This window comes from Canis aureus, chromosome 24 (assembly GCF_053574225.1).
Source record: "Canis aureus isolate CA01 chromosome 24, VMU_Caureus_v.1.0, whole genome shotgun sequence".
In the NCBI taxonomy this organism is placed as follows: domain Eukaryota; kingdom Metazoa; phylum Chordata; class Mammalia; order Carnivora; family Canidae; genus Canis; species Canis aureus.
In genome coordinates this window covers 38,905,064-38,931,487 of record NC_135634.1, presented here as the reverse complement: position 1 = coordinate 38,931,487, position 26,424 = coordinate 38,905,064, and the positions used below count along the sequence as shown (strand labels likewise).

The following is a 26,424-nucleotide window of genomic DNA, read 5'->3' as shown; positions in this document are numbered from 1 at the left end:
CTCGCCAGAAATTCATCTTTTAAAAATTTGGGACTTATTTTGCCTGTATAATAAAGTTCCTATTTATTTGTCATCAGACGAAGAAAAAATTTAAACAACCAAATATTTTTCTCAGATAAATAACAACCAAATAAAACTGATATGGAGAATTTATTCAGAAATTTATCCTATTTACACACTTACACAGGTACATACACTTATATTTACAATTGTGTTAACTGCAGCATTACTGGAAACAACCAATATATTAATCAATTCTCAACTGGTTAAGTTAAATCAAGGTGCAACCAAATGACAGAGTATTGTGTTTTCCTTAAAAGGACACAAGTACATCTCCAAGATATATCATTAAGTGAAAAGTATAAAGTATAACCCAGTAGGTATTATAGGATCCCATCTATGTAAAACACAAAAGGGTATACCTATAGGTGTATCTATGCATAAAAAATATCTGTAAAAATACCTCCTGGGATAGCTCAGCCCTTTTGTTTCATCAGGCCTTCAACTAATTGGATGAGGTCCACTTATATTAGGAAGTGTAATCTTTCTCATCTTCTACTCAGGCTACTGATTTAAATGTTAATCTCAGCCCCAAATACCCTCACAGAAATACCCAGAATGTTTGATTAAATATCTGGACACCTGAGTAAAAGAGATTTTCTCCTGTCTGACTGCCTTCAAATTGGGCCACTGTTTTATTGAAACTCAAACATCGGTTCTTTCTGGGTCCAGACTTCAGATTGGAACTCCATCACCAGCCCTCCTAGGTCTCCAGCTTGCTGACCACAGAGCTTAGGACTTGTCAGCCTCCATAACCACATTAGCCAATTCTTTCGAAAAATCTTTTATTGTTTATTTATTATTTACAATAAGTCCTCTTTTGAGAATCTATCTGTATATATATATATATATATATATATATATATATATAGAGAGAGAGAGAGAGAGAGAGAGAGAGAGAGACATTTTTAAGGAGATACATAGATATATAGACATGTTGGTGCCATTTCTTCAGAGAACTCTAACACATACCAGATTCAAAGAAACATAATCCCAGAGAAACTGAGAACCCCAGCTCGTGCAATTTCTCAACTCTTAGAAGTGGCCCCTCCTGATAGAAAAGTATAGCAAGGTTTGGAAAAAGGTTTGGACACATGCTCCTAGCACTTTTACTAGAAATATTACTGAGAAATCTGTTTATATGCTAGCTTCTTTTTTTCTAATTTGTTTCACATATTCTTAAAACAAACCTCAAATTTGTCCTATAAAATAGCAGCTACTGTTTGCTCCCGCTCACCCAGTGTCTATGGGCATAAGCGAATTGTGTATAAAGGATTGCTTATAAATAAACGGATTTGCTAAACCCTGAGAAGACGCTGATTTTCAACACTCATTCTTCCAGGCATTGCATGTAACTGCAACCGCAACAGACAACACATGCATTTTTGCAGGTGAGTTGTAGATCAACAAAGTAGCCAAGCAGCAGTTGGGATAGATATGCCAGGACTGGGAATTGTCTTTGTTCAATCCAATTGCAATCGACAGAGGAAGGTTTTTTTAATAAAATCTCAGAATTTATGGATACTCCTGACATTAGAATTGTGGAACATAAGGATATTTTCAAAAGGAATATATTTTATCACTCACAAGGGAAGCCAAAGACAAATGAAAATATCAAGGAAACATACAATTTTTAAGGGGAGATTAAGAGCTGAACTCAAACTTTCAGAAAAAGGAACAATTGGATGATAAAGTCCAGTGGAAATATATGCAGACAGTAAGAACATATGCAAGTAAATGGGCAGTGGAAATTGTAACATAGCAATGCTTTCCTAAGGCTTCATTTGACACGTCTGTCTCCATGAAGTAATAGTAGGATCCTGTTTCACAAATAAGAACTGTGAGGCTTGGAGGCTCTGGTAATTTCAGAATCCTAGACTCTGAATCAGGGTAACGCACCTCTTTCCACCCATGTCTCCCCACTGTGCTGCTTTTCCTGACAGTTTCATTGTGCTCATTACTTTCCCTGCAGTTCCAAGCCAATACTAATTGTATTCTTCCCAAAATGCACTGTTACATAACCCATGGGGTAGACTTTTCCTCTCTCTTTGTCCCTTTGTAGTATTCACTGTCTGGAAGACGATTCTTCTGGACCTAGAAGGCCCTGGTGACGGCTCTGGGAAACAAGGGAGTGGCTGGGGAGAGAAAAGAGAGCCATACCTCTCCCTCTTACAGATGCTGCTTCATGAACCTTTGTCCAAAGCCACCTTGCTCATGACTACTTGAAGAGTTAAGTAAATCTCAGAAAGACCAAAGACATGCAGAGCCATTTGGTACAGAGGGCGATTTTTGTTTTAAATATTTGAATCTGAAGGTCTTTAAGTGAGACATACACTCACCACAATCCCCAGCTGTCTTACACTTGGCTGCCTCAGACATTCGAGACACATCTGTGGCCCCTAAAGGCATATGAATTTGTAGTTTCTGAGGCAGTTCTTTCATGCCAAGTCACTGGTGTTTATTCCAAAGCTGCACTGAATAAGGAGTGTAGAGAATGGGTGTGGGATCAAAGATTGCACCCCTGGTCTAGATGCTCAGTTCTCTTAAGCTTCACTGCAGTTAAGATTTCATGTCTCACCTCCTGGGCAGGGGGATGAACCCCATGAGGAAGCATCTCAAAGCTTTCAGAGAGTACCATACCTGGGTCTCCTTGCTTCCACCTACAAGCTTTCACTCTAACACCATCCCCTCTAATATCCTCTCCCTTATCTTTTCCCAGTTCTTTTCACCCCTTCCTAGAGAAATAACCGGGTAAATCATAAACCCAGGCACTGAGTGCCAATGATAACAATCACGATAAGAGGCAACGTGCATGGAATTTATACTATATGCCAGGCACTATGCACTTTAGTATTTTAATATAATGCTCAAGGGAATTACCTTTTTAAAAGATTTTTATCTCATGAGAGACAAAGAGAGGAGAGGCAGAGACATAGGCAAAGGGAGAAGCAGGCTACCCACAGGGAATCTGATGTGGGACTCAATCCCAGGACACAAGATCATGCCCTGAGCTGAAGACAGATGCTCAACCACTGAGCCACCCAGGCACCCTTGCTCAGTGGAATTATTAACTCTATTTTACATATGAAGAAGGTGAAGCTCCAGGCATAGAACGACATTCTGATTGGCTATGGGATTCCAATCCAGATGGTCAGTCCTGGGCGCTCTTCTGCTTTCTACCCTAGCCATCCAGTGTCTTCTGGCTTTAAAGAGGAAAGAACTGTGTTCCAACTCAGGCTACGAATGTCTGCCCCAATAAGGAGAAGCAACTGGGGGTTGGGGCCGGGCAGAAGGGAGGGAAAGTGGGAGTCTTCTTGGCCCCCACCTACCCCCTCTCTACAGAGAAGCGAAACCAAACATCTACCAACACAAAGATTCATTTAGTTTTGAACATTGGCCTGGGAATATAGAATAAAAATTTATATTCTTCCCATTAATGTAACTTTGACTTTATTTCCCACAAATTAATATCCTCATCTTACTAGGACTAGAATGCATTCTCTCTTTTCTCTAGACAGATCACATCATAGAGCATCCCACACTGAATCAGACAGTAACACAAGGCCCGAATACCCTTTCCAAGAGAGGAGGCAGGGGACAGGAAGGGAGAAGAAGGTAAGAAAGAGTCTCAATGAACCTTTTCATAGTTTAATATATGGTACATTCTCATTGAACGTTGATACCTCTTTAATATTAGGTCTTTAAAACTCTACATAGAAGAAGAAACAAGACACCCAGAAAATGTATCCTATTAGAAGGCTCCAGGGATCCAGGAACACCTACAGATCTCAAACCTAGCTCTTTTCCCTGGATGTCGCAAGAGGCTAGCTTCCTTTACGGAGGCAGGGGCTTTGTGAGCCCCTGAGAGAGGCTGCTAAGTGACCAGAGCCTACTGTGATCTAGGACTCACCCCTGATGGTCAACTACAGAGGTTTATAGAAGTTAAATAAATGACTAAGAAAAATAAATAAGGCATGGATGCGTTCCTACATTTGTGATGTACTCAGAGTAGAAAGCCATTCAGAGCTAATTGCAAAGCAAATTAACAGACGAACCGAATTGCCCAGAAATTGTCATTTGGTTTGGGTAACATAATGCAGTGTATTAAGCACAAACTATCATTGACCCTAGAGGGACTTTTATTTAAGAAGGGGGAGAGATTATGCCTTAGAGCATTCATTTTTTAAGCTCTTTACCATCTGTTTGGGTGAAAGACTATAAAGGCCGGTAATCACCATTATCACCAATTATCTGTCACTAGAAATTTTTTTTTCAGTTATCATTAGCATTGAATTTGAAGCAAGAAGCAGGCTTATTAAATCCTAGAATAGATTTTTATTCTCTTTGGAGACATGTAGTTCACAAAACACTTTTGATATTCTAACTCTAAGTCCTAAAATAATAGGATCTAAGCCTCACCAGTCCTCATAGTCAGAGGTATAGCCTGAGCTGAACTAAGGTGGGTTCCGGCTGGATATTTCCAGGTAGACTCTGACAAGGCAGGAGTAACAGGTAAGTATCAGAGGAGACCACCTCTGGCATGGATTTCGAAGGCCCTCTAAGATTCGGTGAGTCTAGGCCCTGAAAGAGGAAGGTAGTGTGTGTTTACTAGACAGTGAATAAAACTCTTATTTCCTTACCCTCTTGCATTAACATAAATGCTTAACACAATGTCAGTCCATAGAGGAAGCTTGATAAACATTAATTGTTGTCAGTAGTTGTAGGAGAATGGCTCTTGGTTTCTTCCCTTGACTTAATCAAATTACATCTAATAATCTAACTCTATTTTAAGAGTTGGAGTATCAGGTAGTCTATCTTTCTCACAAGATTACTATGCAAACTCCTATTCCAGTTGCCTTATATCTAGATTGTTTCATTTCATGGCTTGATTTCCCTCTCAACACACAGTAAAATCAAATTACTCTGCTCCTTGACTCCAGAGTCAAGGATTTACCCAAGAATGAAAAAATATTTTCTGGAAGAAACGTGGCAGTCTCTCTCCACAATGTGTCTTCAGAGGTGATGAACACCCTGAAAAATCTAAATGCTTCAGCCAAATACTGCTTAATGCCCTTGACAACCTGATACCATCTGATATTTCCATCCTCATTACCTGATTGCTCCCTTCATGAACCTTGGGCTACAGTGAATCCAGACCACACAATGATCCCAGAACCTCAGAGTTTAATTAATCATTGAGTTTTGTCTTTTAAAAAGCATCCTTGGGATACCAGGGTGGTCAGTTAAGTGTCCGACTCTTGGTTTTGGCTCAGATGGTGATCTCAGGATCACAAGGTAGAGTGCCACTGATCTCTCTCTTTTATCCAGTCATCTCATCCCTCTGACCCTCCCTGCTAATGCTCTCACTCTGTAAAATAAATTTAAAAAAAATTTAAAACAAAACACCCTCCCTCAGAGGACAACTCTTCCACAATACTTTTCTAAATTGTCCGAACTGGAACGATTTTCGCCTTTCTATGCTACCTTGTCGTGACGTGCCTGCTTGTCTATTCTCACTGCCTCCTAGTCACTGTATCTCCAGCTGGAGGCTTAACGATCATTAAAACCAGAGTGTGGATCGTGTTTATTATCTGAAGAAACTGTCCTAGTTCAATCTCCTAGTCCTTCTCTGATGGGAGTAAGAGTGGTCAGACTTGAGCTTGTTTCTATGACCAACCTTCTATCTTTGTCCTCATTTAGATAATTCAGTGTATGAGAGGCTATCAAATTGACCTTATCTTGCCCTGATCAGCCATTTTCTGAAACCACCATTCTAAGGCACGCGCTCAGCCAGACCTCCCTAACCTTGATGACCTTGTGGTGTTAGAGCAGTGGTTTCTAACTGGACATGTTTGGCAATGTCTGTTATCACAACCTGATAGGAGAGGGGTGCCACTATTATCTAGTGGGTAGAGCCCAGAGATGCTGGTAAACATCCTACCATGGACAGGACAGCCCCCCTCAACAAAGAATCATTTAACCCAAAATGTGAATGATGTTGAAGCTGAGAAACCCTACTTTAGACTACTGGGCAAATGGCCTTGAACAAATTACTGAATACCTCAATGCTTCAGAATTTTCCTCCATAAACATACAGATATATTTCCTGTATGATTATCACATTACCTAACGCATTTCCTTTGGAACCTTTAGTACTTTGTCATAATTTGTGCAATGGAAAAAAACGTAAATAATTATGCAATTATCTAACTATTCCTTCTTTATTCTATCTATATACCTTGAGGTTGGAAAAATTCTTGACAGTAGTGAATTCCATGTGTATTCATCAAAACTTGGGGGATTCTAAAGGCTTTGATCACATTTTTCTCTTGATTTTTTAATTTTAATTTTTATTTATTTATTTGTTTATTTATTTTTTGCTCTCTTGATTTTTTAAATAAGATTTTTCAATAAAACTTTGTTTTATGGTGGTAAACTAAAATTAACATAAAATTAACCACCTTAACCATTTTTAAGTGTGCACTTTAGTCATATTAAGTACATCCACATTCTTGTGCAACCATTCTTGCTATCCATCTCCAGAACTCTTTTCATCTTGCAAAATTGAAAAATCTAGATATACTGATTAAACCAAAACTCTTCAATTTCTTCTCCCCCTAAGCGCTGGCAATCAGCATTTTACTTTGTATGTCTATGAATTTAACTACTCTAGGTACTCATATAAGTGGAATCATACAGTATTTGTCTTTTTGTGACTAGCTTATTACACTTAGCATAATATCCTCAAGGTTCATCCATGTTCAGTTCATCCATGCATCAGAATTCCATTATTTTTAAGACTAAATAATGTATTACATTTTATCCAGTCATCTGTCAATAGATACTTGAGTTGCTTCCACCTTTTAGCTACTGTGAATAATGTTGCTGTGAATATGGTGGTACAAACATCTCTTTAAGGCCCTGCTCTCAATTCTTTGGTGCATACACCCAGAAGTGGAATTGCTGAATCATATGGTAATCGAATTTTTAATTTTTTAAGGAACAGCCATATTGTTTTCCTCAAGGCTATCCTATTTTACATTCCTACCAACAGTGCACCAAAGTTCCAGTTTCTCCACATCCTCACTAACCCTTGTTATTTTCTGGTGGTTCTTTTTTTATAGTAGCCATTCTTGCAGGTATGAGGGAGCATCTCACTGCAACTTTGATCTGTATTTACCACATGATTAGTGATGTTGAGCATCTTTGCATGTGTTTATCAGCCATTTGAATACCTTCTTTAGAGAAATGTCTATTCAAGCTCATTTTTTAATTAGGGTGTTTGGTTTTGTTGTTGAGTTTTAGGTGCTCTTTATATAATATTAATATTAATCCCTTAGGGTGCCTGGCTGGTTCAGTCAGCTGATTCTGCTTTTGGCTCAGGTCATGATCTCAGGGTCCTGGGATTGAGCCCCACATCCGGCTCCCTGCTCAGAGGGGAGTCTGCTCCTCCATCTCTCTCTGCCTCCCGCCCCTCCTTGTGCTCTGTCTCTGTCTCTCTCTCAAATAAATAAAATCTTTAAAAAATATATTAATCCCTCATCAGATATATAATTTGCCAATATTCTCTCCCATTCTGTGCATTACCTTTTGATTCTGTTAATACGGTCTATTGGTGCATATAAGTTTTTATTTTATGAAGTATGATTTGTCAATTTTTTTCTTTTATTGCCTGTGCCTTTGGTGTCACATCTAAAAAATCATTGCCAAATCCAACATGAAGCTTTTGTCTTATGTTTTCTTCTGAGAGTTTTATAACTTATCCATGTCCTCCTCTCGTCTGTTTTCAGTGCTTTATTTTTCCAGATAAAGTCTGCAAACTAAAAATGTCCTGGATAAAATACACACAGACGAATCACTTATCTCCAAAGCCTTGCCTACCCAAATATTCACATACATGTGTTAGGGTGTCACTTGCTGCAAGAAATAGAAAAACAATTTCACAAAAGTATAGGAAAATGTGGGTATATTATATAGGCTACATGAATAGCTAAACAAATAAATCTCAAAATGTGAAGCCATTCAAATGAACAAACAAGTTTATGCTTTGCTTATTCAACATCCAAAACAAATATTTCCAATTGCTGGCAGGCTCTCTTCAAAGTAATTATTTAAAGACCAAAACTTCATCATTGTGCCATCTTTAATAGGCTCCATGGCCATTTGCAATCAGCTGTGAGAGGGGACAGAAAGAAAGAACAAACCACATTTTCTTCTTAACCCCTGTGGTTTATAAGTGACATACATAACTTCTATTTCCAAGCCTTTGGCAATACCTAGTTACTTGGCCCTTCCTAGATGCCGATAGCCAGGAAATGAAATCTCTGATAGCAGAGCTGCTTGCCAGTCACTGCTCTATCCCTGCACTGTCCAATATGGTGGCCACCTGCCACAGGAAGCTCTTGAGCACTTGGAATGTGGCTCATTCAAGTCGAGCTGTGCTCAAGTATAAAGTGCATGACAGATTTTGATATGACTTAGTACGAAAAGAAGGATGTAAATATCCTATTGATAATTTTTATATTGATTATGTATTGAAATGGCAATACCAGGGATACATTGGGTTAAATAAAATAAAAGATTAAAATCAATTTCATCAATTTCTTTTTATTCTTTTACCATAGTTCCTAGAAAATTTTAAATCACATACATGGTTGACATTCTATTTTTATTGGATAGTGCTGCTATGGAAATTAGCCTCTTCTGTTACACAGATTATCTCATAGCATCAAGATACAGAGTAAATCTGGACTGCCCACAGAACTGGAAGAAGAAATCTAAAGCTCTGTGGAATTAGGATGTGTGCTCCCTTTTTTCCTTTCTACCTCGTTCTCCCTCACTGTAGCCACAAGGTCATTGGCTTCTGTCTGGATACCTTCTGATTTTACTCTTTTTTCTCTCTGCCTCTCTCTGTCTTTGTCTCTCTTTCTCAGCTGTCTCTTTCATCTCTGCTCCAATCAGCTGCTGTCAGGAGGATGAGGCCAAATGGCTTGCATCCCATTTGCTAGAAGCAATAGGAACAGGTTCTCAGGAAGGGGGCACAGGTAGGTCAGACAAACAGATTGACTTGTTTGCTCACATCATTTACAATGTGTAAATGCTACATGAGCTTGGCAGCTGTCAACATTCCCCAATTTTTACACTTAATAGACTATATTTGCTTGAAGGCCTTTTGTAAGAATTCCGTGTTGAATAGATGACAAATTTAATCTGCGTATATGCTATTTAACTCATGTCATCAACAATAACAACAAAAAAAAGTAACTAATCTTTCTTTCTGGGGCTTGTCCCAGTGCCCAGAAAGTCAACCCCTCTGACAAGCCTTGAATTTTCAACAGTGTACCTTGGACTCCAGGTATATTCACATAACATCAGATTCACCTCATAGGATTAAGTTTGTCAAACCATAAGCAGAAATTATCTGAGGGTACACAGTTAATAAATGGAGAATATACCCCTAAATATAATCTCCTAGAGCGCTACAACTTTTAAATTTTAGTGCCATTCTCTGGAGTTTAAGAAATGTCTCCAAGGAGCCCCTGTTAGAATATATATACATACAGATGACCTAGAGAGATTATCATATATTTTTATATTCTTGGGAAGCATCTTATGCCAGATATTGCCCTAACGTTATTATCACTTAGTAATTTATCAGAAATGGATGTTTCAGATTACTGACTTCCACCCTGCAAAACAAAAATAAAAACAAAACAAAACAAAAATGGGTCTGGAGGCAATAAAATACAGGGTAGTAACAATTGTTCACAAGAGATTTGGTTAGCTTCAGAGTGTGTCCAGGAAAGACGAACTTCAGTGGGGCTCCTGTAGAGGAACAAGGGACAGTCAAAGGGCAGGCTAGGATTCTGTACATCTGGGAAGGCAGGGAAAGAGGGAAAGAAGGAGATGTTGCAGAAACAGGAGGCAACTGTGTCACAGACACATATTTGCCTCTATCTTCCTGATGAAACTTGAGCTTAGACAATGATATTCTTCTTGCTAAAGGCTATGGGCTTCAAAGTTAGTAGGACTCTCCTAAGTCCCTGGGGTTCTTTTGGATTCACCTCAATAAGCAGATGACCTACCAGCAATGAGCTGATGCTTCCTGGGGCATTTTTAGGATATTGGACAGGGCTGACTGTAAGGTGATTTGTTGAGGATGCATGCTTTGCTTTTCTGCCTCCTACAAAACCAGCTCAGAATCCAATGGGTGCAGAGGTCTGCCAGGAGAGATGACCTCCCCTCCAGTACATTTTGTCCGGCCTACCATTTCCCACTAAAATGGAAGATCTACCTCCAAAGAAGTCTAGCCTTTTCCCGAGGGGCATTCTCTTTCCCTGTTCCTGGGTAGAGATGGGGTGAGCAAGCTTCTGCTAGCTATACTTCTCTCTCGGCTTGGAATCCAGACAAATGCCAGAGGGGCATTTGCCAGGGATGGGGAATGAAGTAATATAATCAGCTTAGGTATCTTCCACAATTCATCAATGACTTTGAGGTCTATGCATAAATCTTTACTGAATCATTGGCTTTGTAATTTCTGTAACAGATAGTACTTCTTGGCTCATGTTCCTTCTAGTACATGTTTTAGAAATTAAACGTGTATCTTGCACATATTCACAACATTTGATTAAAACCAGATTATTGGCATTATGAGGAGAGCGATCACTTTTTAGTGTCTTGTATTTGCTAGGATCCTTAGAGCTAAAAACTGAATGAATGAATAAATGAACAAATGAATTTACCTATCTTCTTGGTGTTGTGTTGTTTATGTTGATTGCGCATCTTTGTTACAGTCATTCTTTCAAGGAAGAATAAAGTCTGTTTTACTTCATTCTGTCTAGTAGAAAGCTGTATCAGGGAACCATTTACTAAAAATTATTTGTTAATAAGCAACCGGGTAAAACCACTTAGAAATTTTAGTTGTAGGTGACAAATAACCATTTCCTCTAAAGCACCAACTCCTTTTGTTCTCCTGCTTTATGAAAATAAGTAAAAGGGAGATCACATAGAGATAATAAGTAGTGTTTGCACATAATTATGCCATGTTAAAAAAAAGAACCCTTTCTCATAACCTATTCATTTTATTTTTAGAGGAACTTCTGAGAAAGAGAGCTAGCATTATCAGTTGTCTTATTACTAAAAGAGTAACATGGGTCAGAGAGTTGTAGTGTAGTCAAGGGAGCATATCTCTGATGAAACCAGTGGGGTAGGGCTCACTAATTATGATGCGCTACTTCCTTTAACTGTGAAATCTGAATAGAGAATTCTGCATATTGACTCTCAAGTTACAGACTTCAGATTGCAGCCAAAACCACATTTGTCTGACTCCTACACATCCCTCAGATCTCAGTTCAAATGTCTCTTCCTCAAAAAAGCCCTCCCTTTATTCAACAGGCTGGGTCAGTCTTCTTAGGACATGTCCTCATAGCGTTAGACAGCTTTCCTACGCAGTACTTACCACAGTTGCCTCTCATGAGCTTTGCTTGTGGCACTCTTTGATTATTGTCCTGTCTTCTTGGCTAGAGAGCTTGCTGTTTACCAAGGTATTCCTGGAGCTTAGCACACAGTAAGCACTTAATAAATACTATAGCATTAGTGAATAAAGGAACAAATAAGTGTTGAATTTTCAAAATGGAGTCTTAGGAGGTATTCAAAGAAAAGTCCAAACTCTCTGAAAACAAATTTCTATTTTACTTTTTCTTTGAATTAATGAAATTCAGCATTTAACCTGTGACTTTATAAAGGAAGCATAAAATTAAGTTTTTGGAAAATAAGCTTGAATTATATTATTGATTTATGGTTGTTAAGAAGTGTTTTAACCATCTTTATTTTTATTTATTTTTTAAAAGAGCTATTTATTTTAGAGAGAAAGAGGGAGCATGAGTGGGGGGAAGGGCAAATATAGATGGAGAGAGAGAATCCTCAAGTGGATTCCTCGCTGAGCGAGGAGCCCAACAGAGGACACAGTCCCAGGACTCTGAGATCATGACCTGAGCCGAATTCAAGAGTCAGCCACTTATTGACTGAGCCACCCAGGTGTCCCTTAAATGTTTTTAAATATTTTAAGTAGTCTTTTTGTGTACCTGTATAATTATAGAAATAATGTTACTTAGATTTAACTGAATTCTACTTCTTTGCTACCTTTATTTAAATTTTAAAAATTCTTTATACTTTCTTTATAAAGGCACAGGTTAGGTGCTGAATTTCATTAATGTCTCCTCCTTAATAGCCTGAGTATCCTATGCTTAAGAAAAAAATATTTCACTCATATTATCTATAGCAATTTATTTTATTAAACTGATACTGAGCAAGGAAGAAAGTGGCTGGGAAATTTCAAGAAATAAAAACTCTGTCCTAGAATATATGGATTAAATTTACTGGAAACTTTATCCTACCTCCTACTTGAAAAAGTTTTATAAGGCCAGTAAGACATCTACAATTAAAAAAGAAAAAAACAGTTGACCAATGAAAGAAAGAAAGCCTACAGGTTTTTCTTACTCTGCTTGGTCCATAATAAAAACTAAACATAGAAGTGAAGTATAAGTCATTTAGGTGTGGAGAAAAACAGAAGCTAAAAACAAAACGTGTCTTATTAAAACTCAACATTTTAATGTGGAAGATTATGGTTCATTTTCTTTCATCTTAAATGCTGATAAAATATTTATAGAAAAATGATCATTTTCTTAATTTTTTCATATGCATATGTGTGTTGCTAAGATATCCTTAGACAAAAGAATACCTACATGACCAAGTGCAAAAATTAAAATAAAAAGGATTCTTTTTTTTCAAAGGGAAATTCTTGAGACAATTTTCTTAATATAAAGACTCTGGTAATAGGTAAAAAGTGGCTGGGATCTTTAAATAAGAGATTCAGAGCAAGCCCAGCAGATTGTTTGGGGAGAATAAAAAAGGATGGAGACCAGGAATGTAACTAGACTAAGAAATAAGCAAATCTATGGATTTATAGACAGAAGAATTGGCTTCCCTAAATAGGAGTCTCTTCCCTGGTAAGCTGTAATTTCCTACTCGTGTTATTTAGCTTAACAGTAGAATTTTACCTTAATCAAAATTTAAGTAGGCTTACTAAAATTCTTGAGTGCTTTGTTTTGGTGAATTCCACAGTTACTATGATGCTGATTCACAGGAGTATGACATAAATGATACATAATGCTAGAAAATTGAGTTTAAAACACACACTTCTCTTTTATATTCTCATTCCCATAATAGAATAGAAAATCCAGTCTGATGCTGCTGTGTTACTGACACTTCAAATAAGATTTAATTAGTTTCTCTGACAAAGCAGTAAATCTTTAAATTAAAGAGTTCAGGAATGCTTAGCCCCATAAATTCTCTAAGGAAATTTAAATAGGAATAATAAGTTTTAAACACATCTTTCTTGGTGCTTTCCATGAGGCAGCCGATGTTGGTCCTTGACAAATGGTGAGCATAAATATACCTTGAATCTGTAAGAATCCAATTTCAGGCACTCAGTAAAATAAAGCTCCAGTGTTAAGGAATTAGAAGTCAACTTACAAAAAATGATATAGATAAAATACCGATGAATAAATGTCATAGTCTTCTCTAACAATAGCCAATATTTACTAAGTGCTTACAAAACACTGTGGCCTGTTTTAAGTGCTTTACATAGATTATTTCTTTAATCCTTCTATAAACACTATGTAGTTGGTGCTATTATAATTTCCATTTTGGAGATGAGGAAACAGCAGCATAACCAGGTTGAGTGACTCCCCAAAAATACAGTGCTAGAGGATGTCTATAGCAAAGGCTGTGGATATGCCAACTATATCCCCTTGGGCCTTATCAATGTAATGTACACTGAGGCCTCACTTCTGCCAGGGCCTGCTGCAGCCCACTCTGTGCTATACGCGAGACAGGCCAGAAAATCCAGAGGTAGAATTTGCACTGACCTCCACCCAGGAGCTCTCAATCAATGATGGGTTGGTGTTTGGTATATGATATCCCAGGCAGGTCCCTCACTCCTCAGGCAGGATAACTCAGAAACAAAAGTACTCTATTGGCTACAGGAGTTCCCAAGGAAAAGTAACTTTTTTGCTATACACAGCCATAACTTGCTTGAAAAATTCATTACTTACTGGCTGTTTCTCCTTCCCTTTCTTATTTCCTCAATCCTTACTAATGATTACTGGGATTACCTCCCAAATATACTATTTTTACTCATATCCTTATCAGAGAGTCTGTTTCTGGGGAATTCAAAATAAAAGAGAGGATTTGAAGCCAGACACTCTGCCACAGTGTGTGTTTAATCACTGTAATACACTACTCATTCTCCCCACAAATGGCATATGTTTTGTAAAAAATGGTCTCAAGACATGATAGGAGGAAAAATCTTTGTTTCCATTTTGCATCTCAACTTCTTGTCAAGAACTGTGAAGGGTCTGAGATTTTACTTTCCTTGCCAGCAAACAAACTGGCATGCTGTTGTTTGATGAAGGCTGGGAGAAAACACAAGACTCCTGGGTCAGAGACAAGAGACTGTGCTACACATAGCAAGAGCCAGAGAATTCACATTTGCACCTCAGGTTCCTGAGGTTCACTTCCCACAGGCAACATGGACAAGACCGTATAGATAATTGTACGTGCAATGGACTATGTTATGGGAGAAAACCACTGGTGTTAGAAACCCAAATTTTTTATGGTAGACAATAGGCAGGCCTGCTCTTTGCTCCAGAGACACTGTCTGTCTTTCAAGGCTGTTAACTGTACAAAAATCTTTTGAAAAGATAGTCCATAGGAAAGGTAATCAATACCTCACTTGAAAGGTATGCCAGTATACAAGAGACCCATGGAGAATTGTCTTCTATGTTTTGAAAATAAAAGTTCATGGTTTCATCATACAATGGAAACATAATTATGCCTTACAGAAAATGGCAAAACCAAACAAATGACAAAAGTTTAAAAATTGTTTACTATCTTGTTCTTAGTTTTTATGTCTTTGTTGTTTTGCTGTCAAGTCCTAAATACATTTTCCTTTGATGCCCACAATAATCCTGTCAGATAAGTATTTTATAGCTGGTGAGGAAATGGCTCAGAAGATCAGGAGCTTCACTGACACTCATCTAGTTACACACGCAAAAAGAGATAAACCGGGCAGCCTGGGTGGCTCAGTGGTTTAGCGCCGCCTTCGGCCCAGGGTGTGATCCTAGAGACCCAGGATCGAGTCCCACGTCAGGCTCCCTGCGTGGAGCCTGTTTCTCTCTCTCTCTCTCTCATGAATAAATAGATAAAATCTTAAAAAAAAAAAAAAGATAAACCAAAGACTTCTAACTCCAAAGTTGCCAAATATTAGACTAGTAGCACTAGGGTAGATGGACAGCTGCCTGGAACTTAAAACCTAAAAGATTTTGTGGATCCCTTCATTTTTTTTCATGCCACACATGTCCTTGCCAGAATTTTGGGAAATAGTGTTAGAGATGAGTTCGGGTAAAGAGAGAGATGCAAGCAGAGGAAAGGATGTACACATGTCTTTTTTCTTGTTTAATGGTCAAGTTCCCTCTTCTATGTTCATTTTTTTTTTCAAGTGGTTTGCATGGTGTAAATCAGTCACTGTTTAAACTAAAATAAAAATAAAAAGGTTTCAGAAAAGTCGTGGGTTTGGAATTGAGCTATGAAAAACAAAATTCCAGAATTATCAGAAGGGGTAGCACTTTCACTCAAATGGATGCAATCCATATGATTTCAGAACTTCATGCCTTTTTTCCACCAGGGGGACATGCATAATTTAAGTACATTCAAAAGCCCAAGATGCATTGTTGGACATACTGTTTACAGCATCAGGGTGCCATTGATTATGACACATATGATACTCACAAAAAGCATATAGATGAAATTCTACTACCAATTATATTAAAGTGCATTATGGAAATTTGTTACTTAAAGGAATCCTATAGTAAATCCATTTTGTAAAAAAAAACAAAAAACAAAACCCAACAGCCCTTAGAGACACATTATGATTAGTGACAAAAGCCTTGGCCAAAGAGTAGAAATTCTGGGATTTTAGCACTACTGATTCTTTGTGTCTTGCACATGGGGTAGGAAACTAAACTGGATAATCTCTAAATGTCCCCAAATCAGATTTCCCTTTCCTGGAGCTCAGTGATTCAGACAGATGTGGTTTGACTCTCAGTTGTGGTTGTTTACCAGATACACAGTCTCCAAAGTTAGGGAAACTTCTACACTTTTTCTTAACCTGTAAAATAAAGATAGCAATACATACTCTAAACAATACTAATTAAATTAGATAACACTTACTAAACACTTTGTCCACTGCCAGGCACATACTAAGCACTTAATAATTTGCAATCAATATCATCGTTAATTCTATATTTTCACGTATCGAATTCATTTCCTGTGAGACCATTCTTTTCAATAAAGTCTGACTATAAGTAATTTAATCCAACGTATTCATGTTTTTCCAAAACTTTATTGAAATTTTTCAAAGCTGCGATAAAGTTGAAAAAACTATGCAGTGAATATCTGTATACCTACCACCTAGATCCTAGAATTAACATTTCACTAAGAGTGTTCTCACATATCTGTCTACCTGTTCCTGTAGCCATCCAACAAACTTGTTTTTTTAAGATTTTATTTATTTATTCATGAGAGACACAAAGAGAGAGAGAGAGGCAGAGACACAGGCAGAGGGAGAAGCAGGCTCCATGCAGCGAGCCCGACATGGGAATCGATCCTGGGTCTCCAGGATCACGCCATGGGCTGAAGGCGGCGCTAAACCACTGAGCCACCTGAGCTGCCCCCAACAAACTTTTTTTAATGCATTTCAAATGCAGTGGGAAATATCAGTGCACCTCTTTCCTAAATATATCAGCCTGCATATGTTAAACAGAGTCCAGGATTTGTTTGTGGCTCTTTTTTTTTTTTTTTTTTTTTTTTCTGTTTGAGGTAAAACTCAACATATAATGAAAATATACATTTATTTTTTATATTTTAGGGTGATTTAAATATTCCAAATTCAGATGAATAGATAAAGATATTATACACACACACATACACACACACACAATGGAATATTACTCAGCCATCAGAAGAGACAAATACCCACCATTTGCTTTTATGTGGATGGAACTGAAGGTTATTATGCTGAGTGAAATAACTCAATCGGAGAAAGACAATTATCATATGACTTCACTCATACGTGGAATATAAGAAATAGTGAAAGGGATGATAAGGGAAAGGAGAGGAACTGAGTGGGAAAAATTAGAAAGGGTGACAAACCACGAGAGACTCCCTAACTCTGGAAAACAAATAAAGGGTTGCGGAAGGGGAGGTGGGTAGGGAAATGGAGTAACTGGGTGACAGGCAATGAGGAGGCACTTGATGGGATGAGTATTGTGTGATATACTATATGTTGGCAAATTGAATTTAAATTTTTAAAAATGTAAAATAATAATAATAAATAAGTATTCCAAATTGACTCTTGTGATGACTTCAATATTCAAAATCAAATCACCAATTATATTTGCTATAACCTGTAACATGCATTGGAATGCCTTACAGAGAGCAATCTTACCTTCTAGGCACCCTGAACCATAACAAGTTTCCCTTTGATGTGGGTGGGCATCACCCAATTGATGAGGGCCAGAATAAGCAAAGATAGAGGAAGAATGAATTTATTCTCTTTTTCTGCTGGGACGTTCATTTGCTCCTGTTCTTGGACATCAGCACTCCTGGTTCTTGGGCCTTTGGACTCAAAATGAATTATACCACTGGCTTTCCTGGTTCTCTAGCTTACAGATGGCACATCAAGGGACTTCTCGGCCTCCATTAATAATGAGCCAACTGCTTATAATAAATCTATCTACCTACCAACTAACCTACCTACTTCTCTCCTATTGGTCCTGTTTCTCTGGAGAACCCTGATTAATATCACCTCATTCCCAAGTTCTATTTATTTATGCATTCATTCATTCATTCATTCATTTTTATTAATGAGAGACACAGAGAGGCAGAGGGAGAAGCAGGCTCTCCTGTGGGGAGCCTGATGTGGGACTCATCCCAGGACCCCAGGATCATGACCTGAGCCAAAGGCAGACACTCAGCCACTGGGCCATGCAGATGGCCCAGGTTCTTGTCATTTAGAGTTTAATTGTATATTGTACTAAACACATTAGCACACATTGAGAGCTTTTTCAAAGCAGAAGGTGGTCCAGCAGGTGGTCAGGAGCATGGGTAATGCAGCCACACACACTTCCCACCAGGGTTCTGTTGCCTACTAGTTACATACATGACCCTGGGCAAACCACATTACACCCACCCCTACCCCACTCCCCGCCCCATGCACCAGAGTGTTGGGCCTAGACATGTGTTGGTCTCTCCAAGTGCAGAGAACTCAGAGTAATACCAAAAAAGTACTACTTTTTAATTCTTCAACTTTTAGGAGCTTTGTCCTGCTCCCCCATGTGGAATAGAGCGTGTGAAATAGGCGATTCAACAGAAAAATAACAGAGTTGTGAAATGTGCAGACCCTAGAACTAGACAAACTTGGAACTAAGGGCTTGAATCCCTCTCTCATGATTTACATATGTGGCACCCTTAGGCAAATTACTTAATTTTTCTCAGATATGACAAGTTACTTTGGTTCACTCAGATAGGACTCTGATCTGTAAGATGAGAAAAACAGTGAAATGAGAGCAGACATTTACTAAGTGCTTGTTATTTGCAAGGTGCTAAGGGCAAGTGATAATTTTCTTTTAAGATTGTATTTATTTATTAGAGAGAGCACAAGCAGGGAGAGCCAGAGGGAGAATCAGGCTCCCCGCTGGGCAGAGAGTCTGTGGGATTCTGTTCTGGGACCCTGGGATCATGACCTGAGCCAAAGGCAGATACTAACCAACTGAGCCACCCAGGCGGCCAACAACTAAGGCTTCTTACTTCATTTAATTCTGCCAACAGTCTAATGAGGTAGGTACTGTTATTATACCCTCTTCATATAGGAGTACCCAGATCATTCAGCTAATTAGTATGGAGCCTGGGGTCAAATCCAGAGCTCTTTGTCTCTGCATGGGACAAGATTGCCAGGAAAACAAAGTGAGAAAAATTGAGTAGTGAAACAGGCATACATGTAGTAAATGTTTAGCATTAGCCCTCCTTTCCTCTGCAAAAGTGTAACCAAATAAGAACTCCCAGAAAATGTACTTTAGAATTTTTTTTACTTGTAGGAACTTAGTGAATGTAAAAAAAGGGGTGGAGGGTAATAAATTAAGAATAGATCTGACCTAAAGTATGAACTCCTGTTCCCAAGGAGAAGTCTCCTTGTTAAACCAGCTCTTTACATCTTTGGGAGACACATACACCTTTACTATCAATCAGTGAAGATGGGATCATGAGTTTGAAATATTCCAGAATGATCAACAAACATTTCCACATCAAGTAGTAACATTTGAGCTAAAAATCCCAATACAAAGTTCTCACATATCCACTCATTTCCTTGAGGAGGGGCTAAAATGAACCCAAGGTTATAGTTCATTCTTAAGAGATGTCTTTATTAACTTCCATTGGAATGTGGAGAGGAGCCAATCTCTTGTTCACAAAAAGGCAGTGAAAAAAAGAATCTCAGGATCCCCCTCACAAAGTAGACTGGCAGAAGAGGAGCTCCCAGGAGGACACAGACTCTTCTCCTGAGAGTTTTAATTTGATGCCCATCAATTGGCTCAAATAGGGCCCGTATGTGATTCCATTGATCACATTATCTTCCCATGTGCTTTACATAGAAACCCATGTATTGCTGGGAATACAGGCAAAATGGTAAAGAAGTTGCTTTCCCCTTTTTAAAGATCCTATCTAGGGAATTTGCTGGTCTCCAGGTACACTTAGTGTCTATGATGTAATAATTAATGCTAAGGTGTTGGAGGCTTACTGTAGTCTTCTTCCCACAGCATTTACATCTGAAAAGACATAATGCTTTATCTGGTAGTGCAACTGTTGACTTTGGGCCTAAAAGTGGAGTGTTACTTGGTTGAGACAGCACAGTGCTTTTCACAACCTATCTCATATCTTACTATCTTGCTCACTTAAGCAGATGGCTAGTTTAATCTCTGTTTTCGTGCATTTGGCTTGTTTCATTTTGTTTTTAGAGGGGAGAATTTGGAGGGTCAAGGGGCCTCTTCAGCACCTGTCACATTGCCTTATATGAGCAACCACCTGTCCTCATCTGCTATGGCTACCCTTGTCTCGAGATCTCATGAAAGCAGGGAGCAAAGAATAAGTTATCTCCAGCACCTCTGAAAGAGAAGCTAACACTACCAGAAAGGAGGGTGTAGGTGTCTATGTAAATGTGCATGTCTATGCTACCTTTTTGAAACAAACTGTACCTTTCTGTGGGTCCTTCATTCTTCTCTTTGATCTCCTTATTACGTTTAAGAAATATTCTTTCAGTGTGTTTTGGGGACTGAGATCATGCTCCCTTTATTAACAAAACACCCTATTATTCACACAGACACACACACACTTCCCACCATACTTCTCAAACTCATTAATTCCCATATAAAGTCTCTTCAGAGATAAATGAAAGTGCGCTGTACTAACAGGTGGTAGTAGTAGACTCTCAAGATCTATTCTACCCCAGTGATTAGTATAAACTCCGCCCATTTGCCCTTGCCACTGTGTGGGTTAAAAAAGACATATAACTTAGTCTTGGCCAGCGAGCCATGAGAGAGTCTCCTGAGTTGCTTCTGGGAATAGTTTCCTAGCTGGTAACACAAAGCCCTAAAGAAGAGATAGTCAGTCTCTCTTGTCTTCTAGTCTGGACTTTGCTGTGTCTGGTGAAGCAATACCCATAATGGGCTACCGCTGCTTTCGCCTGTCCTAGGGCAGGGCCGTGAGAATTGCCACAGAGCTGGGCCAGAGCCCTGGTGGACCATGCCTGGAACCCATACTAATTCTGGACTGCTTTCACATGAGATAATAGATTCGATTACTGCGTATGCCAATGAGTTAGGTTTTCTGTTACTGGAAGCAAAAAATAATTTAGCTAATTCAGATGCACTATTTTTATGAATAATTTTAGTTGTTAATAGTCATCTAATTTCATAGATTTCCTCAGATGCTCATCTACTTGATTGCTTTGATATAACCATCTGATAACTGCTAATCATCTTTGAGTTCAAACTACATGCCAGGTATTGATATAGAGGACGGTCTGCTGGCTTGTTTTAAAAAGTGATGTTGTTATATTCAGTTAATGTGTAATCCTTCCCTCTTCCTTCCCACAGTCACTTGCTGTCGTATATCACTGGTTAGTGTCACTTTAGGTGCTATTTGTGTTAATTCACCAAAAGCTGAGGGTGAATGAGTTGATCCAATAAGAGACACGTGGACCATTTCTTTGGCTTCTAAAAGTCTGGATACAATTATGGAAAGAACTGCCTTCTTATCAGTAGACAAAAATTTTTCAGCTAATATAGCATCATACATTGATCAAAATCTTAATGATGAATTTAATTTGCCATGTGTTTATTTTTCAGTCACCGTCATGATGTAAGGCCCAACTTAGCTGTCCTCTTGTATATGACAAAAGCAACATGGCAGTGGGAAAGGGAATGCAGAGGCAAAATGAAAAATTGAACCATATGTTATTTATACATTCAAAGTTTATCATTTGTGTATTTTAGTAAGAAAGAAGGCGGTGTAAGAAAGATCATGAGAAATGATAGGATCCATTGCTTTGTGTGTTTATTTTTAAAAGTCCCTTATTAAACCTTAAAATAAGCATAATAGATTGAAAGTTTTCATCCTAGAGTTGTGGTGAAATCAAATATCAAAGTACAGAGAGGGTGTCTGAGTAATTTAAAGCTTGTTGGAGATGTTGACCTAATTTGAAAGCCAAAGCAGAATTCCCATCATTGCTGCTTCATTTCATTTGGTTTTAGGGGGCTTGCTGCTCCTCAGTCTATGAGGATAGATGACTCAGGAACTTCCTCCACAGAGAAGAGAAATCTAGTGAATTGGCCCTATAGAAGCAAAAGTTGCAGGTAAGATGAATGGGATTGGAAAATGACATAATTGAGAGGATGGAAGTCCCTGTACCAGGTACAGATGATAGGGAAGTAGCCATATAGGGGGCCATGGGTCTGGGCACTGGAAATTAGATGGAGCAAACTGAGTGTTGTGGTGACTGCATGAATGCAGAAACTAGTAAACACTTGTTTGACATTTATCAAACCTAAGGAGTCAAAAATGGTATTAGCAGGGTGCCTGGATGGCACAGTCGGCTGAGCGTCAACCCTTGGTTTGAGCTCAGGTCATGATCTAGGGGTCATGAGATCAAGCCCCATATCGGGATCCGTGCTCAGCCCTATGTCTGCTTGGTATTCTTTCTCCCTCTGCTCCTCCACTCATGCTCTATCTCAAATAAATAAATATTTTTTGAAAATGGTATTAGCAATTAACCATAAAATAATCACTAATATTTCTTGGATTCAAACTATGTGGCTGGAGTTATACAAAGTACTTTATCTACATTATTTAATTTGATTCTCACACTAGCCTCATGAAGTTGGCACTACTATTCACCTAATTTTACTGATGAGAATAAATGATTCACTCTAGAACTCGAATTAGAATCCAGGTAGTTTGATTTCAGAGCTGGCACTGGAATCAGCTACCTATGGAGCTGTATTATTTCACAGTTTAAAATATTGGCAATGCACAGACACTGCTAGTGTATATGATGGTTTTCATGTGAATTAGAAAAGGCCCAAAGAGCCTTGGCTACCACCCAGAGAAATCCAACCCCATTCCTTCACAACTTAGAGGGCAGTTGGCAACTTTGATCAAGGAAACAGGTGCGCTTTCCATCAGGTAATGACAGCACTTGCCAGGACACCTGCTTTGGATATCAGCCTCCATTTATTTCCTCAACAAGTAAACTTCCTACATTGCACAGATTCTACAACTATATGAGGGGATTTCAAAAAATTAATGTACAGGTCTACTTTACTTCATCAACCAAAAGTCTGCTTGCAAGCACTCTACATGGACATTCCTTGTTTGTCTCTCCAGATCTATTCTCCACCCTTCTTTATTCAGTTTTGTGTCTGGGAAGATTGACCTTTATGGGCTCCATCAATGGGCTCCCTTGCCTTCTGGCTTCTGGTTAAGTTCATCCAATGGAAGCCACCAGCCAGAAGTCCAGGGGAAAGAGGGGAGTGAGGCTAGGGTATTTTCTCTCTTGGCTGTCTCCCTACTTTGCCTAGCTTGGGTTCTCCCCTAAGCCTCAGCCTGTTAGGCAGTCCCAAACCACAACTACAGAGAGAATTCTCTCTCCAAATCTGATGGCCACTTCTCTTAGCCCTTTTAGCTTAGAAGTGCTGCAAGGTTCTTGACTGCTACTAGTCCTGAGGTGCTTCATCATCCCTTGATCACGCCCTAACTCTGCCTGCACTTCTGTAAATAGTCCCTGAATTAAACTCGCCTCAATTTCCCTGTTTGAGGGAGCCATCTGTTTCCTGTCAGGACCCTGACTGATACACAACGGAAACAAATTTTGACTATTTTAAGAAAAAATGGAATTTGGGGAAGGCATGTTTGCACAGAAATGAGGGAAGGTGGTAAAAAAAAAAAAAACAAATGAATAAACAAACAAAAAACAGAAACAGACCCACGAATACAGAGAACAAACTGATGGTAGCCAGAGGGGAGGATGGTAAGGGATGGGCAAAGTGGGTGAAGGGGTGTGGGAAATACAGGCTTCCAGGTGTGGAATAAGTAAGTCATGGGGATAAAAGGCACAGCTTATGAAATATGGTCAATGATATTGAAATTGCATTGTATAGTGACAGATGATAGCACACTTGTATGGAGCACAGCATAATGTGTAGACTTGTTGAATCACTACATTGTACACTCGGAACTAACGTAATGTTGTGTGTCAACTATACTTACATTAAAAAAATGCATAATAATGATAATAAAGAAATGAGAGAAGATGGGAAGACCAGGGTTGGAGAACAAACAGGAACCATGGCCCGCTGGAAAGCTGAAGAGCAGGTCATGCTGAATGATAGCTAGTCATTCAGGAAGAGGAGGCTACACCACCCACTGCCACTGTCCACATGCTCACCAACTGTCCCTGTGTCCTAAGGTCACCTACTCAAGAGTTGCTGGGAGAGAGGGTCTCATTGCCTGGGGTCTACATTACACATTCACAGGCTAAGCTAGGAAGTAGGGAGGAGTGGCTACTGTAGTATGAAGTGAACACCACCACCCACTAAGTCCATCCCCAATGGATGAATCCTTTAAAGCAAGAAATCAGGGTGGTAATAAAAGTGCATCCCCCCCTCGAAAAAGGACAAATGCAATTAATAATAATTTATTTTAAAAATGCGAAAGTGTCTTAACAATCCAAGTACCTAAAGCAACTTTTTCCCAAAAGATAAAGGTTCATGGAAAGACAGGCACTCCTCAACAAGGATTTCAGTAGTAGAGAAGTACTATTTCTAAAGGTCTCATAAATGAAAATGCTTTAAAAGATTTTCAACCAGGGATGCCTGGGTGGCTCAGTGGTTGAGCGTCTTCCTTCGGCTCAGGGCCTGATCCTGGGGTCCTGGGATCGAGTTCCACATCAGGTTCCCTGCAAGGAGCCTGCTTCTCCCTCTGTCTATGTCTGTGCTTTCTCTCTCTGTGTCTCTCATGAATAAATACAATCTTAAAAAAAAAAAAAGTTTTCAACTGGATTAGATTTAAGTTGCTGGTTTCATTTTAAAAAGGTGTCCATGTTGCCCCTTTCTCAAAACTACCCATTCAATGGGTCTTCTGCCCAATAACCAGCCATTCAAAAACTAGAAGATTCAGAAATCAACCTCTCTCTAGGACTTAATTAATTATATTAATATACAGCTAGAAATTGGCCCAAATAATTTTTTTCTTGTTTTTTAGTCTCTTAAAGTTTATTCTTCACCTCTGCCAGATTTTGATTTTTACTAGTTCAAGATACAGTAAAGAATACCATTTAACTATGAACTAAAGATAAATAGCTTATTGAGCAAGTTTGAAGATAATGCTATTTTATTACATTTGCTGACTGTTAACTGTTGTATTTATAATTCACACAATTACTATATCTAGCATAAAATTTAAACTATTTACTTTCATAGCTTTTTGGAACCGTGCTTTATCTCAACTCCAAAATTAACTTACTTCACAAAGAAGAGCTGATGAGTTATAAAATTCAACATATACTTCATTCATCATGAAGGAAAGCAATACATATTCATAATTGTCCCCTAGAGGTTTCTTGACACAGTTACTGCTATCGGTAAGAGGAAATTCTTTTTCCTCAAAATAAATTCTTTTTCCTCAAAATAAAATTACAAAATTGCATGAAATACCTATAATTTTAGAGAATTTATATTCTGTTAAATTCAGTTAGCTGTATAGATATTTTTATTCCAAAATATTAACTTTCGTGATAAATGTAGAAGACAGAACACTGTCCAGGCTAACTACAAAGCTTCCAAAGCTGCCAGTGAGATGACTTTATTTAGCATGACAATGTGATGAAAAATGGAGATGAGTTTTTATGATATAACAGACATTTAAGATTTTTCTTTAGGGATGCCTGGGTGGCTCAGCGGTTTGGTGCCTGCCTTCAGCCCGGGGCATGATCCTGGAGTCCTGGGATCAAGTCCCGCATCAGACTCCCTGCATGGAGCCTGCTTCTTCCTCTGCCTCTCTTTGTGTGTGTCTCTCATGAATAAATAAATAAAATCTTAAAAATTTTTTCTTTAATACAAGACGTAACTTTTCTCATATGCTCTCACATCTTATATACTTCCTGCTTTGATAATGGATATATATGTGTGCATATATATGTATGGAAAATAGTAAGGACACAGTAGAAAAAGTACATGGAAATCTACAGTTTTCATATATGTAAGTGTACATGAAAATCTACAGTTTTCATATATGTAAGTGTCTGTGGTTATACTCTCAATGGGATAGTCCTATAACATGTCCTCTTATAAGACACATATGAATGCTACTACTCTAAACACATGCAAATCTAATAACCTACAATACTTACTGGTCACCTACTGGAAACAAGAAAGAAAGTAGAAGACCTAGCCTTTATTTTCAAAGAAGTGATAATATCTATAAATCTTCTCCTTCCAATCTGAAAAACATACGTTTCCCTAACAGTTTTTGTCCAGTCAAAACCATCGAACGGGTCTTTCTAATTGAATTGGTAGGCTGTCAGCTGTTTTAATAACCAGTATCTACACAATCAAATCAGGTCTGAAACAGTGATTAAAGTGGGTTGGTATCCTGGATACCTAGAAACTCATGGTCAAGAAGAAGCTATTCTCTTTC

The 26,424-nt window shown here is 38.5% G+C and overlaps 1 long non-coding RNA gene across 23 annotated transcripts in view; it reads right to left on the bottom strand.

Annotated features, from left to right (window-relative positions):
• Positions 1-26,424, bottom strand: part of LOC144296108 (uncharacterized) — a 63,571-nt gene that overhangs the window by 32,579 nt on the left and 4,568 nt on the right. For 2 of the 23 annotated variants that reach the window (XR_013363239.1, XR_013363251.1), the window contains exon 1: positions 10,803-11,499. The exons of 3 other annotated variants lie outside the window; for them this stretch is intronic. This is a non-coding gene — a long non-coding RNA (uncharacterized LOC144296108). 18 more of the 23 variants (XR_013363245.1, XR_013363254.1, XR_013363243.1 and 15 more) reach the window with 18 other exon arrangements.